The following is a 16,411-nucleotide window of genomic DNA, read 5'->3' as shown; positions in this document are numbered from 1 at the left end:
GGTCCTAAATTATACACGCGTATTCAAGACGAGACCTGATTAGCGTGTTATATGCAACAAGTTTAAGATGGAAGGGGGATTTTTTCTGTTTGTGTCATAAGAGGCCGAGCTTACGTCATGTTGATGCACAGAGTTTGTCCAGATGCATTAACCAGGTTAGATTATTTGAGAACGTTAAGTTGAGTTATTTAAAGCTATTTGTGCTAGAAATTTCGACTTCCTTTACAGAGTAATTGGACAAAAGAGGACTTTTTGTATTTGGTATGCGCATGTACACTGTTTTGGTTTGGTTAAGTTTCATTCCCCAAATATCGCACCAATTAGATATTGAATTCACGGTTTCGTTAAGGGTAATGTGGTCATTAGGTATTCAACAGCTCTGTGCAAAAGATATTCGTCCGCAAATAAACAAATACCAACGCGCTCGTGTACGCATGAGGCTATGTCGTTTATATACAGCAGAAACAATAAAAGCCCCAGGACACTTCCCTGAGGCACCCCGGAGTTAACTGATCCAAGATCTGAAACGTGACCACCGACATCAACAAATTTTTTATGTTCAAGATATGAGGCAATCCACTTTATTAGCAGATGCGGAACATTAATTTATTAACGTTATAGAGAAGACCTAAATGCGAAACCCTGTCGTACGCTTAGCTTAGATCTAAGAATACTGCGTCAATTTGGCCGGACTTGTTGAGAACTGAAGAAAAGTTATGCACAATTGAAACGAGTTGAATGGTAGTAGATAGGCCCTTACGAAAACCATGCTGGAAACGTGTTAAAATATTGCGAGAATTTGAAAAGTCGACCAAATAGTTGGAAATAATATGGTCCATGAGTTTGCAGCATGAATTCAGAAGCGAAATAGGGCGATAGTTAGTAACCATGGCTCGATCGCCAGCTTTAAAGATATACACTGTATGTGCAATACGCCACTTGGCAGGGACAACACCTTCAGAAATGGATATCCGGAATGTAACAACTAGACATGTTGCTATGGATTCGGCATACCGATAGAGAAACATGTTTGGAATCTTATAAGGGCCTACTTGGATTTCAACTTGGGATTCAATCGCGATATTTTAATGATTGGAGCTCTTCTCACACGGATGCCTGAGGTCGCCTAATAGAGAAATTCCACACATCTTCAGGACCCTGCCTATTCAAGAAAAAATGGGCCCACAAAAAATAGGCCCACATACGTTAATACGGGACAGAACACATAACTATATTTTGACTTGGCTATTGGCTCTGCAGTTCTTTCTCCTCTTCTCGACTGGGGTGTTGGCGCTGACCCATATGGCATTGACCACTTCCCCATCTCACTAACATATATATGTAGAGGCCCACGCAGTCCATCTTGCCAGAACAGATTCAATGAAGCAAGAGTTAACAGGAATACATTTACAGAGACATCCAAACTGCACTACACAACCATAAGACACCTACGCATTGAATGAGCTTACCAAATACTCCCGGCGCACATCCTCCACACCGCAGAAAAGTCTATTCCCCGCGTATCTGTTGCCCCGCGCAACCAGAGGTGGCCTCGGTAGAATGAGGACTGTAGCCCGGCGCGAGAGGCTCAGAACAAGGCATATGATACCATTCGTCGCTACCCCACGTTAGGTAATGTCCTTTCATTCAAACGGGCCAAGGCGTTTGGAATATGTGTGCGGAGTGAGGCAAAACGAGAGAGTTGGTACACCTTCTTGACATGCATTAATTTATACACGAACGCACCCTGTCTGGACTCATATACGAAACCTCAATGGAGAACTGACACACAGCCTTCCCCTGGTTATCACAAGAAGGGGCACACTCGAAGACCAGGCTAACACGCTTGCGCAACACTTCGAACACATGTCTAGTTCAGAATACTACACAGAGAGTTTCATAAATCCCAGAAACCATCAGCCGTATCACAAAAAGGGACACACTCGAAGACCAGGCTAACACGCTTGCGCAACACTTCGAACACATGTCTAGTTCAGAATACTACACAGAGAGTTTCATAAAACCCAAAAACCATCAGCCGAACAGAAGTCCCTGCGTGATAGCAAAACGTCACACACTTCCTACTATTCTCCTTTTTTCAACTCATGAGCTGAAGGCCGCTCTGGCCCCATGTAAGCCTTCAGCTCCAGTCGCAGACAAAATCACATACACCATGATAATACACCTACACTCAGATACCCCTGAAACACTTCTATATCTACACAATAAATTTGGCTTTCGGGGCACATATGCACGCTCATGGAGGGAGGCCATAGTAGTGGCTTTATTAAAGGAAGACAAGGGCCCTTTCTCTCCCGCCAGTTATCGGCCCATTGTTTGACAAGATGCCTGTGCAGGCTCATCGAGAAGATGAACAGGAGGCTCGTGTGCTTTCTTGAGTACAGTGGTCTTCTCGAGAGCTGCCCGGCAGGCCTCACTGGTTGACAATTCACTAACGACCAACCCGTCACTCTCGAGCCTTATATAAATGATGCGTTTATTCACAAACAGTTTTGCGCAATGGTGTTTTTTGGCCTTGAAAAGGCCTATGACACCATCTGGCGCTATGGGATCTTCAGTAACCTGAAGTTATTTCATGTCTGAGGCAACATGGTGACCACTCTTGCTAGTGTTTTTTCCCAAAGAACATATCGTGTGAGAGTAGGTAGCGCATTCTCAAGGGTTGACCTGCAAGAAAACGGCATTCCGCAAGGTCGACTTGTAAGCTGCACTCTTTTCATAGTTAAGATGAACTCCCTTGGGAAGGCATTGCCATCTAGAAATTCCATTCAATGTATGTAGATCACGTCGAGGTATGTTTTAAATCATGCAATATGTCCATCTGTGCACGTCAAGTATAGCTCACTGTCAAAAAACTTGCCAGCTAGGCAGGCAAGAACGGTTTTAAGCTTAAACCAGAAAAAAACACTTGTGATGTCTTCTGCAGCAAACGTGTTATCCATCCGGACCCAGACATTAGCCTTATTAGTGCTTCAATTCCTGTGAAGAGGGAACCTGTATTTATATGTGTGGTGTTGGATGAAAAACTCAAGTTCATTCCTCACATTCAACAACTGAAACTCAAATGTTTAAAGGCTATCAACATTCTTAAACTCTTCTCACACCAGTGCTATGGAATGGACAAGCAACTCTTTTTATGTATTTTTACCAGCCTAGTGGGGCCGCGATTGTACTATCGAAGTGTCGTTTTTGGGTCTGCAACAAAAAGGGCACTAAAATGCTCCACCGTTGCTTTATGTGGGGCTTCGCCTTGCATGTGGTGTTTCTCTCACTAGCCCCGTCCAGAGCCTCTACGCCGGGTGTCCCTATATCACCAGAGGATTGACAAGAAATTGTTTTATGCCTCGAAAATCATGACCGTTAATAACCACCCTTTTAATTAAACCATTTATATTACATCCTCACAACAACCGTTTTTAAATCGTCCTTTCATCTCTCTGCTATTTTCACTTAGAGTAAGAGAGCAAGCCTCTGAGCTGAAGGTCCCCTTTTTAGACATTCACAAGACACCCATCAGTGATTTTATACCACCATGGAATCTGCGCCCTCTGTTATGTGACCTGTTTGCACGCAGCTTGATCAGAACAGGGCACAAAGAATTGCCATTCTTCGGCATTGCTTTTTTTTACAGAATAAATTCCGTTGTGCTGAATTTTATAGTGATGCGTGGAAGACTGCTACCACGGTGTCGATTGCTGCGCACGGACACAACTTTCGTGTCTGTCAAACGATGATTGGCCAGAACAGTATTTTTACGGTTGAAGCATACGGCATCCTAATGATTAGAAATCACATTGTCCAACACAAAATTCCAAAGTCCATCTTGTACACAGGTTTTCGCAGCGTTCTACGTGCGCTGTCCTCTAACAGACTGTCTAAAAACGATGTATTTAATCTTTTTTAAGGCTATTCAACCCGCATGTACCGCAAACCCTGATATAATTGTATAGTGGGTTCCAGGCCACTGCGGGATCTTTGGGAATGAGGTTGGTGATAAAATGGCTGCCGGATCTGCACTACAAGTCACAGTAGATATAACAACCGCAGCGAACATTAACATGATGCAACACAATAAACAACTTCGTAAAACTTTGCAAGCATACTAGAGTGAACAGATAGCCAACAGGTTACACGTAATTAAACCACACTTGAGACCATACACCACCGACACACGCAACCGATACACAGAAGTCGCTTTGGCAAAACTACGGATAGGGCCAAAAATGTAAATCACTCGTATCTGCTCACGGGAACTTCAAGGCCCATGTGCAGCACGGTGCGCCGAGGCCCTATCCGTAGTCCACATACTAATCACAAGCAAGGCACTTGACTAAACACGACACAAACATTTCCCGTAATTATATAGACAACACATTCCACTCCACCCGTCATTTTCTGGGTGACGATGACATGGTCCCTGTCAAATGTGTTATTAGTATTTGGAAGATATAAATTTTTAAACCCCATTTCCTATCATGCATAATGAAATCTGGCCCTACACACCAGCCATCAACATTACCTTCAAGTAATTTTACTATGTCCTGTTTACACGTTTTTATGCTTTCCTTTATGGGGTAATCACTGCTCTTCAACCAACAAATAATTACTTCTCGGGGCTCTTTGCCCTCGTTGGCTTTGCACCATTAAACACCAACATCATCATCATCTTCTTCTTCCTTAACGAGTGCTTGTCTGTTTGAGTGGTGCTGTAAGCTCGCCTGTAACGCCTGTAAGCTCGCCTGTTGTTGCTCTATCGTCACTGTTAATCTCTCGCCATACAGTACACCAGATGCGTTTCCTCTCACAATTTTGTCGTCAGCACTGCAGCAAATTCTCGCCACCAATTCATGACAATGTTAGTGGGGTGACGCTTCCACCAATGTAAGGCCATTTGTGCGACTGCACGACCATGCTACCTACTGGAACGAAGAAACAAAACTTCGAAGCATTCGTTTGGAAAACCGACTAATGATAGCATAAAATAGAAGGGTAAATATTATTACAAACTCTCAAAAGGTATTAGACTGTTGGCCGCACGCGGAATACCTAACCTTAAGGTAGCATACTCGCATCCAAAATTCATAAAGTTAGCAACACCTAGACACCCGGACACAATGGCCTGAAAAGAACGAGGCCCTCAACAACAGGCACGCGAAACCACACACCGTGCCCTTAAGAACACGACAACCACCTTAACCTGCTCGAAAAACGTGAATTACGTCTCGCAATCCTACGCCTATGAACAATATCGTTCCCGTGGCAGAATAAATTTCAATGTCGAGGAATTGTAATTTGTGGAGAATAAACGAACACAAGTGTCTGCAAATTTATGTGGGCGAACATGTTTGGATGGAACTTTGCAAATAAATAAACAAGGCGGTAAATTCAGAGAAACATCTCAAAGTTTAGAAGATCCACTTCCATTAAGACGTGGAAGGCAGTTATGACCAGATCGTCACGTTACGCGATGCGTGAATCGGTTGAGAAAGCAAGAGAAGAGGCTCTTGTATCTGTGGCCCCAGAATTTATGTTCTGCCCTAGAGGTCCCTTACATCTCTTCACCACCTTTTTCTGAACCAGGAATATTTCTTCCTAAAAAAAATTATCTCTCTTTTTCTCTCTCTATCTCGCCCTGTCTTTTTGTCTTTGTCTCTCTCAAAGCAAGTAAGCAAAAGCGTTCATCCCGACAAAGTAATCAAAGAATAAGAGCTTTAAAACATTGACACTGTCCTTTCGCCGAATCTAATCCACACCCTGCTGGCGCTACTATTCACGCTCACAATTTAAGCCGAATGACCGCAGCGAGCGTCTGTCTGTCATGTGCCGGGGCAATAAATACTTCTAGCTGCCAATCTCTCTCTGTCTCCACATACCTTCAGTGCTCGTGAAGAAAAGCTCACAAATGAAACATCTCTGTTCCAAAACACCCCTGGGTGTCCACGTAACTCTATTGCGTCGTCTGCAACTTCTTAAGTTTCAGCTGCGTGCTAATAAAAGGCGTCTAACGAGGTTCACAGCTGCAAACTTCGAAACACCATCCCATGTGATCACACAATCCCATGTGATCCACTGGCGTTTGGGCCGCTTCAGTTGCTTTGCCGTTGGTCATATACATCCTAATACACGTATGCTGGTGGTTGTCCTGTTCAGTCGTTTTTGTGTGAAATTATCAAGCTCTTCGTTCAGAAGACAGGGTGCCAGGAAAGAGCGACTGAAATATGGCCTTCGCTTAGTTAAAAAAGTATGTACTCAAATTAGAGCTGAGGTTAGCGGCGAACAATGTCGTACAAGGACTCACGCTAATCTTCTAAAACATTTGTGGACTCCAACAGCAAATGCCAGCATTCAAGGTGAGTTAAAACCAGTCAACCGGAGCCGTGCCCATCTCTATATAGCACGCTTCTGAAGCGCGGTAAACTTCACTTACGGGCAGTCCTGAGAACACAAATGGTTACAGGGATGCAAGTATGGCGAACACCAATATCTTTTTCTTGGTTCGTCTGTGGCATTGATTATATTTAACGTGAGCGCAGCATATAGGAAATACAGCTGACAACCGAAAAAAGGGGCCGTTTCTACTCATTTTTGCACAAAAAAACACAATTTTCCTTTTTTCGGTCTAATGGATGGTTGTGTTGCTGCATCGTATCATTGGCGCTCCTCCAGAATATGGAATCCTGTTCCAATAATACTAAGGAAAAAAAATTTTATATACCACACATTTACTCAATTCTATTGTATGGCATATTTAGGCTCCCGTGCTGGAGCAGAGGGTACGGCGTTGGCTGATTCAGGCTGCGTTGCCTGCTCTTCGGATGGAGGCGAAAGCGAAACTGCCTTGGTGTTCTGATTTTAGCCCCAGTTAAAGATCTCCAAGGTGTGAAATACAATCCGGAACCTTGCCCTCTGGTGCGGAACATCGCTCTCATTGACGCCTAGGCGACGCTTGGCGTATGTCACCACCCCAGAGATGACAGGACGGTAACAGTGCTCCATTAGTTACAGATCAATAACCTCGCTTCCTTAAAACATACACGGAGAGGAACCCACTGTTTAATACCCGGCCGAATGTCAATGATATTCATGTGCTGTACAGAAATTTTTTTTTAGCATTCTTTGCAATTTTCGGAAAGAATAAGACTATTTTGGGGCAACGGGGTCTTCACGACGCTGTGGATGTCGATTTTTATTGTTTCTATGCTCATTTTCGTTAGGTGGGGGTTAGTTCTACTTTGGGAGGTGTTGGCTTAAGGTGGCTATATCGCTGTTGCTGTCAGGTTTTTGCAGTTTACATACGAGGTTTATAAAAGCTCCGCCTTATTTTCCTTTGCGTTGGAAGTCGCATATATTTGTTGTAGAAATTTATAACAGTCTTTTCCATTTGGTGAAAAATCATCTGGAGAACGTGATTTGGTTGCTTGAAGTTTTCGTTGATTTCTTTTAAGTATATTCGGTAGAGCATTGCATATTCGCTTGTCTAGCTTCATAGTGCGTTGACTGTTCGGTTGCATTATTTGCTACAGTTTTCTTGTGCAATGTGCAATATCATGACGCTTAAGGAATGCTGTCTGCAAGCTACTGGGGAGAGAGTTTTGCAAGATTTTTCCGGTTTATGCCAAATGTGTTCTATGCTATTTTTGTTTCTGCTATGTTCGGTAGAGCTTTGTTCACTGGCCTGCCTAGCTTCAGGCATGCTTTCACTCTTAGGCGGCATTGTTTGTGCAGTTTTGTTGTGTGACGTGGAATATCATGACGATTCGAGGAGGCTGTCTGAAAGCTGTTCTCGAGATAGTTTTCTCGGTACATGTTGAGGTGAGGACACCGGTTTGCGTTTCATTGTATTGTTGATTCATGAAAGGACGGTCAGTAGCCGACGCTCCAGCTAACTCAGTCGTTATTTCCTGAGCGCGGTCGGCTCTACATTACGAGATGGTCAATACCTTCCAATACGTTTTACCAAAATTCTATTTGCTCAGTGTGGATGACGGTATCATTTCGAAATTCGTTGTCCAGTGGGCTGACGGTATCTGTTCTCTGGTCTCGGATTACGTGGAAAGGCACTTCGACATTTCCGACACATTTAGAGACATACCTAAACTTTCTGTTGCAAGGGAAGAAGTCATACATGGGCATGGTCACTCCCCAGTAAAATTCGTGTTGGAAGTTCAGGCTTCTGCAGGATGACAAGGAAGGTGTTCCAATTTCCTAATATACGCATTTTGGTCCCCTAACACTTATTAACCTTAAAGTCCTCACTGATGTTTTTGTTAAGTGGTGTGATCTTGCAAGGGAAAGATTGTGTATTCAATGTGACGGCAGTGGAGACGTCGTGGGCCCTTACCCCAACACTCGCGGTGTAAGGAACCTTGGCAATGGGTTTTAAAGTAAATAAAAATAAATTTAGCACAGCTTCCGGTAGCTGTCCAAGGCTGGAGAACCAACAAAGCTGGCGACCTCACTCCCTTCGTGGGGGAACAGTCATGTTCACACCACAGAGATTTCCAATTTTCCGGGGAAAGTTCTTTATGCCGGCAGGTCCGCATTCTTCCCTGTGAAGCCCGTCACATCTTCCCAATGTGGACCCCGTTAGGAATAGCTACAAGCCTCGGAAATTGGCCTTTCGCAATCGGCGTCTGCAGCGCGAGCTGTCTTGCGCGTTTCATTTGAGATACGGACCCATGTGAGCTGTTTTTGTGTTTTTTTTTTAAGCTGCTTACGTGGCGAAATATCACGCACAAGCCTGGAGGACGCCGGCACAACACCAAGCCGAAGCAAAATGCTACCATTGGGAGCGGCTGTTAAGAGCAGCATCTCTGCTCTTAAGAGCGCCTCAGAGCAGCGCATTTGCAGAAGTGAGGCCTACGCGAGCGAACGAACGCACCAAAGAACAAACCAATGGGCGAACCAATGAGGGAGCTCAACATCGAGCGAACGCGCCAGCGAGCGAACGTGAAAACGAACGCTCGCTTGAAGTCCAAAGCCAGCGCTACAAATAACTGGAAAGAGAGAACGGTGGGCGCGGAGGAAGCGATGAAAGCTCAATCATAGGGACCCCTGGTATCAGAACGAGGGGGCTAAGGTTCATTTCCCACCAAGAGATGCGCTTTTTAAAACGACAGGGCTTTATTTTTCAAGGATTCACCAAGATCTCGCTTACGTCTTATCCGTCCGTCACAGAAATGACATCGCTAGAAAAAGGTGTATTGACGAGCGGCATCCGGATTATAGCCCGCGAACATTCTCGATCCAACGGGAGGTACAAAGGGCTCTGGAAACTGCGCTATAAACTCACGCGTAAAGATGTCTACAAACGCGTGTTATATCCTTCCCTATGACCTTCTTCATTCAGATGGTGCCACCCCCCAGGAGAGGTGAAGCTAAGTGGTCCATCATGCCACTAATGAGCGCTGAAAGTTGGAGCCTCGAGGCCATCGCGTTCGAGTACGGGGGATGCGCGTAAATTGAGGCATTCTCCGCAGCATACTGTAACGTGTGTGATTGCCACTATTCAATAATACTGTTGTAGTGGGCGCAGCAGAAAGACAACGATTCAGACTGGCGGATGTCGCGCTCGTGTCTGCTTTGCCGGGACGAGAGACGTACCGGCGGACGGCGAAACACATTCACGCATTCACGGTTCAAGGTACGAACTATGCCTCTCGCGTTCCACAATCTGAGCTCGTCGCAATGCAATGATCCACCGTACACGCCACGCAGCAGATCCGATATGTTCGCACATTTGCCGAAGCGACCTGTCAGCAGGACGCCGGTCACTGAGCACACCCACAAGATGGGTGCCGATTTGCAAGTCATGCTGCTTTTGCTGTAACGGAGCGTGTGCTCACCAAACAACTCGCTGACAACCTGTTCGTATTCGTTCCCACGGTAGTGAAGCGTTTGAAGTTTCAGTCAGAGTTACGTAATGCTCTGGCGCGTACAATTCAGAGCCTAACGAGCCTAACTGCCCCGTACTTTGCTTATTATTGCATTCTTGTTATACTTTTGTTTTTAGAGCTTTCAGCCTGCCATTGTACGTACGTATTTATTGTCTACTGCATTTCTTGCCTGGCTAAAGTTTGTACAGTGCTCGTTCTATAACGCTTCAGCGCGGATAGAATATCAGAAAATAAATAAATAAATAAATCAACTATATAAATAAATAAATGCAGACGACGTTCGAATGCCTTTTCAATAATCATGGGACGTGACAGTATCTGGACTCTTATTCCAGATTGTGTTAGCAAAAATGCTAGTTTACAGACAATATAGCCTATAACCAGTGTTTCACACGTTCCTCTAAAACAGGAACGAAAGCTCGTTCCTCGTTACTTCCCAATTTTGAAACGAGTCCTTGTTACAAGTTCCTTCATTGCGAAAGGAACGCGTTTCAGTTCTACTTCGAACATTAGAACGTGTCGTTACATTAACGTTACATTTCAGTGTTAAAATGAAAGTATGGTGTCAGATAATCACAATGCAAAATAAAGTGTGAACTTTAAACCTTACACCAAGCTACGTATATTGTGCGAATAGAAGCACCGCCGGCCGCAGTTTATCTGGAAATAAAGAGAATCCCAAGAAACGTCCCTAGACAAATTTTCCGGGACAACGGACAAACTCCAGACATGTCTAACTGCTATTTTGATGCTGGTTTATTATGGGTGCAAAACAAATAGAACTTTCCACTTCGGTCTTACAAATGCGCAGTAAAGTTACTGCGCTTCAGATGTGTAAATAGAAAGTTACATGCAGGAACATAATAAAACATGTTGCATAGAGAACTGTGTGAAAGGAACAATACATAGGCGTTTAATGAAGGGTTATTGCTGTATTTCATGTTAATTAAAATGCCTTACAGGCACTGTGCAGGGAATCAAGTGATGGGGTTACAAAAGTAAAGCTTTGCGGTCATACAGCACAAATTTGCGAGTAACAAAACACAACAGAACAAGTAATGGTTACAAGGTTCACAGTAAAGTTTAAGACAAAAAAAAAACAAATAAAATTCAGAAGCGTAGGCACACATGAAATCTACGCGCAAGAATAACAAAATATACCGAACACAATTAGGGTAGTAAAAAAAGGAAACAACCAAAAATAGCCACATATGTGGACACGACGCACAAATCAGTTGCTGTGGTTTCCTGTGGTTACAGAAAATAACGCCGAGCATAATCACGTGCGTAAAAACATTTACACTATAACCAATCAAAGCACAAGTTGAAACCGACCAACTAAAGTAATTCTGAACGATGGCCGTCCACGTTCGGGTGGCCTTTCTCAGGTATTGTCCAGACGGCACGCGAGGAAATTGTTCCCAACAATGCCAAACTTCCTGTCCTTTGTCAACACGACGCGTGCAATACAAAAGGTCCTGGCACTCCCGTCGACCCATACCCGTCGACCCACCGACCGCACGGTGACGAACTGCAAGCCCACTCTGTAACTTCGAGCAGTACAGCATCCCGAGCCACTGAGGCGCTTCCAGCCCTATTCATAGCCGGTGACACTTCGAATGACCTCACAGCGAGTGCAACTCCCCCGTCGGCACCCCACGCCTGACAGTTTCGGGGTCTTTTCACCCATCTATCCATCCACCTTAAAACCCCATTGTATAGGATACAACGCACCCACCCCTCGCACGCGGTAATAATATACAGTAATATACAGATACGGTGTTTTCACCAAAAACCTGCAGCGCCGCTCGGACTTAGAGAACATTTCCCCGGGCAACGAACAATACTATCTGCCAGACACGCATCTTGGCCTTTACAGAGAAGCGATGAGAGGTGAAAAGCATACTCGCGGCTGCCCCATTCACCCGTCCAACCGAGCCTAAACTCCACCGGCATGAAAAGAAGCACAAGCTCCAGCCCACTGCGTGGTTTTTCTTCTCCTTTTGACTTTCGAGAAAGCACGTTCCGCTGAATGAAGCGGGCAAACTGGCCAGCCTGTTGGAAATGAAATAAAGTAGCGACTTGTGGATTTTTGTACTGGAGCCTTGGCATAAAAACAGCCAAATCCTAGCAATGTAACGTTTGCAGAAGTAACGCCGTTCCTGCCGTTCCTTCATAAACCTAACTAGTTACCCTTACAGTTCCACCAACCTTTGGAACGGTGGCGTTCCTCTGTTCCTCCAAAAAGGAACTAGTTCCTGGAACGCCGTTCCTAGGAACGCCGTTATATAAAATACTGCCTTTAACAGACAACATATGAACTCACCTGGGATGTGTCGATTCGTTTCTCGTCTTTTTTTTGTTTGACACTTTCGCGCAGACATTAGAGTCATGCTAGGATGCCTCCTACTGAGACACTCTACACTTGAAAGCAATGAAATGCTCCTTGAGAGCGCTCTCGACCATGATGACGCTAAAGTTGCTCCATAGGCTGTTGTTATAGATAACAATAGACACAGACCATGCCAGACGCGTGTAATGTGTGTTTATTGAGCTTGGTAAAGACACAATTTTGGTGTATTGGGTTGTCAGAAGTAGTCACCGCTAAGCATGTATTTGGCATCACAATACTTACGATATCCTGCTGCTGTACCTAGTATATGATGTTGTGCCTGTGTAAATACAGGTTACTATAAATCTGTTATTTTCAAACGAAAGCTTTGTTTAGCTCTTTGGCTTTCCAAGGTGGCTCCTGGTGCTCCTGCTGATGCTGTTGTGGCCTTCTCGCCAGCTGGGCCACTAGGCTTTATCTTACACCGACTACGCGGGAGTGTGCCAATTCCGCCAACAGGGACGAGAAATCCACCCGCGTTTCAGGGCATAAAACATTATGCCAGACAATACTGGCTTCCACATCCAAAGCTTGTGGTGCCATTGTAGAAATACGACATGGGGGTGGCGATAAGAAAACTTTTAGGTTTGGCGTGTGTATGTTCTGCGATCGTTGGTATTCGTAATCCCCCACGGGAATTGACATGTCGAGGGTTTTTTGCTTTGTCTTCTTTTCCTCGACGCGCCCGATACTCCTTACTCATACGAATACACAACTACGCCAAGAGTAATAACAGTCTCACAAATTACCTCATGAAAATTTACGAAATTCAGATGTACAACAAATATATATTCCCCAAATGTCGCTTTCCACCTAACAGTGGAATTGCTGAATGTTTCCAGTGGAGCACTCTCGTGCAAGTTTCTACAAAGTTTCATTGTGTGGCATTCGCAACGAACTGCACCGCCCCACTTCACAGCTAGGGTAAAAGTATCTGTAACTGTAAAGTTAATGTAGATATTGTTCCGTTGCAAGAAGTGCAGCAGGCGAAGTTGGGGCAAAGGCAAACGGAGATTTATTTAGGCGAACTTGTGCCTCTAGAAAGAAAGCCACCAAAAAGACGTGGTCTCACGCGAAGCGCCGATCAGCCAAATCAGCGTTCCAAAGCACGAGCCGTTCCACGAACTCTTCTACACGCGCCACGTGGAGGAGCCTTTCGTCGTCGTCGTCTTCGTGGCTCCGTCTCATAGCAGACGCACTCGTGACATTTGCCCCCCTCTCTAAAGGGCATCGTCCCGATGCTCAGGGTAGTAGCTACCCGTACAAAATGGTAGAAAATGGGCACAGTCCCGGAGTGTGGCGGCGTGAACGTCGGCTCATCTTGAATAGTAGGGTTTCATGCGCACCACGTGAACGGTTTCAGGCTGAAGTTTACGACGTCCTGCGGGTACAGTGCTGACCGGGATAACTTCATACGTAACGTCACTCAGCCGACGCAGAACTTTGTATGGTCCAAAGTATCGTCTAAGCAACTTTTCTGAGAGCCCGCGGCGACGAACAGGACTCCACACCCACACATGGTCGCCATGTTGGAAGTCCGCGTGACTGTGGCGGAGATTGTAGCGGTTGGCGTCATGGCGTTGCTGATTGCTTGTGCGCACGCGAGCAAGTTGCCGTGCCTCTTCCGCTCGCCGTGTAAACTCTTCCGTGTCGACATGGTCGTCGCTGTCGGCATGTGGTAGCATAGCGTCCAACATGGCCGACACTTCGCGACCGTAGAGTAACTTGAAGGGTGACATTCGGGTCGTCTCCTGTCGCGCCGTGTTGTATCCGAAAGTTACGTACGGCAGAATGGTATCCCAGGTTTTATGCTCGACATCTACATACATGCAGAGCATGTCCGCGATTGTCTTGTTCATGCGCTCGGTCAAACCGTTGGTTTGCGGATGGTATGCGGTTGTCTTCCTATGGGAAGTCCCGCTGAGCGTCATGACAGCTTCCATGAGCTGCGCCGTGAAGGCTGTTCCGCGGTCTGTGATTACGATCGATGGAGCGCCGTGCCTGAGCACGATGTTCTCGAGGAAGAAGTGGGCCACTTCTGCAGCTGTTCCTCGTTGTAAGGGCCTTGTCTCGGCGTAGCGGGTGAGATAGTCGGTTGCAACGACTACGAATTTGTTCCCGGAAGATGAAAGTGGGAAAGGTCCCAAAAGGTCCATTCCAACTTGTTCAAAAGGTTTTTCGGGAATCTGAACTGTTTGAAGCAAACCGGCTGGTCGTCCCGGTGGCGGTTTCCGTCGTTGACAATCACGGCACGTCCGGACATAATGTTTAACGGTGAGGGAAAGCCTTGGCCAATAATATTTCTCCTGGATTCTGGCCAACGTGCGAGTGAAGCCCAGATGACCCGCAGTGGGTTCGTCATGACACGCTTGTAATATTTCATTGCGTAGCGTTGCGGGGACGACTAGGAGGTGAGTATTGCCATTAGGGGTGAAGTTCCTCTTAAAGAGAACATTGTTCCGCAACGAGAAGGATGACAACCCTCTTGTGAAGGCTTTTGGAATACTACTTGTCTGTCCCTCCAAAAAGTCGATGAGTGGCCGCAATTCTAGGTCTTCGCGCTGCTTCTGGGACATGGTGGTCGTGTTCACAGCTCCTAATAACGGAATGTCGTATTCTTCATCGTCTGCAGGCGTTACTGGAGCTCGGGAGAGACAGTCCGCATCGGAGTGCTGTCGCCCAGATTTATAAACGACGGTTATGTCGAATTCTTGGAGCCTCAGGCTCCAGCGCGCGAGGCGCCCTGAAGGGTTTCTAAGGCTCGTCAACCAGCATAGTGAATGATGGTCGCTTACGACTTGAAACGGCCGTCCATACAGGTAAGGCCGAAATTTCAACACCGCCCATACAACCGCAAGGCATTCTTTTTCAGTTGCCGAGTAGTTCGACTCCGCATGGGAGAGCGTCCTGCTTGCGAAAGCAAGAACCTTTTCGGCACCATCCTGCTTTTGTACTAAAACTGCTCCTAATCCGATATTGCTTGCGTCCGTGTGGATGCTGGTCGCTGCGTCTTCGTCAAAATGGGCCAAAACCGGCGGTGTTTGCATGCGCTGCTTCAGCTCATTAAATGCTGTTTGCTGTTCCTTGTTCCACACAAATGGGGTATCATCTCGGGTTAGGCGGGTTAAGGGGGCTGCGATGTGGGAAAAGGCTGGAATAAATCGGCGGTAATACGAGCAGAGTCCCAAAAAGCGGCGTACGCCTTTTTTGTCCGTAGGTTTCGGGAAATCGGCGACAGCTGCAATTTTGTCAGGGTCTGGCTGTACTCCTTCGTGGCTAACGACGTGGCCCAAAAAGCGCAGCTTCTCGTAACCGAAATGGCACTTCTCCGGCTTGAGTGTGAGTCCGGCGGAACGTAATGCCTGGAGGACCAAGAAAAGTCTTTCCAAGTGCTCCTCGAAAGTGGCGGAAAAGACAACAACGTCATCGAGGTACACAAGGCACGTTTGCCATTTCAGGCCGGTCAAGACAGTGTCCATGAGCCGTTGAAATGTTGCTGGAGCTGAGCATAAACCAAAAGGGAGAACCTTAAATTCATAAAGTCCATCCGGTGTCACAAATGCAGTTTTCTCACGGTCCCGCTCATCGACCTCAATCTGCCAGTAGCCACTCCTGAGATCCATTGACGAAAAATACCGTGCGTGGCGCAGTCTGTCAAGGGAGTCGTCGATTCGCGGTAGCGGGTAAACATCCTTCTTGGTGACTTGGTTTAGCTTGCGGTAGTCGACACAGAAGCGTAGACTACCATCTTTCTTCCGCACCAGAACAACAGGAGAAGCCCAGGGGCTTTGCGATGGCTGTATGACATCGTCCTCCAGCATTTGTTTTACCTGGTCCCTTATAGCGTCTCGTTCCTTGGGAGAGACACGATACGGGTTTTGGCGAACAGGTCTCCCATCGTCCATGGTAATGATCCGATGCTTCGTAAGGGGCGTTTGTCGTACCTTGGTTGTAGAAGAGAAGCAATCACTAAACTGTTGTAATAGCTCCAGCAGGCATTGTTGCTTCGTGGATGGTAGACCAGGGCAGATGTCGAAGACGGAGGGTTCACCGCCACCTGGCGCTGTTTCGGCCTGTAAGGCTAGACATTCTAAGTTTTCTT

The sequence above is a fragment of the Haemaphysalis longicornis genome, unplaced genomic scaffold (genome assembly GCF_048455015.1).
Source record: "Haemaphysalis longicornis isolate Haplotype H1 unplaced genomic scaffold, Haemaphysalis longicornis Haplotype H1 scaffold_28, whole genome shotgun sequence".
Classification (NCBI taxonomy): Eukaryota; Metazoa; Arthropoda; class Arachnida; order Ixodida; family Ixodidae; genus Haemaphysalis; species Haemaphysalis longicornis.
This window is presented reverse-complemented; position numbering follows the sequence as displayed.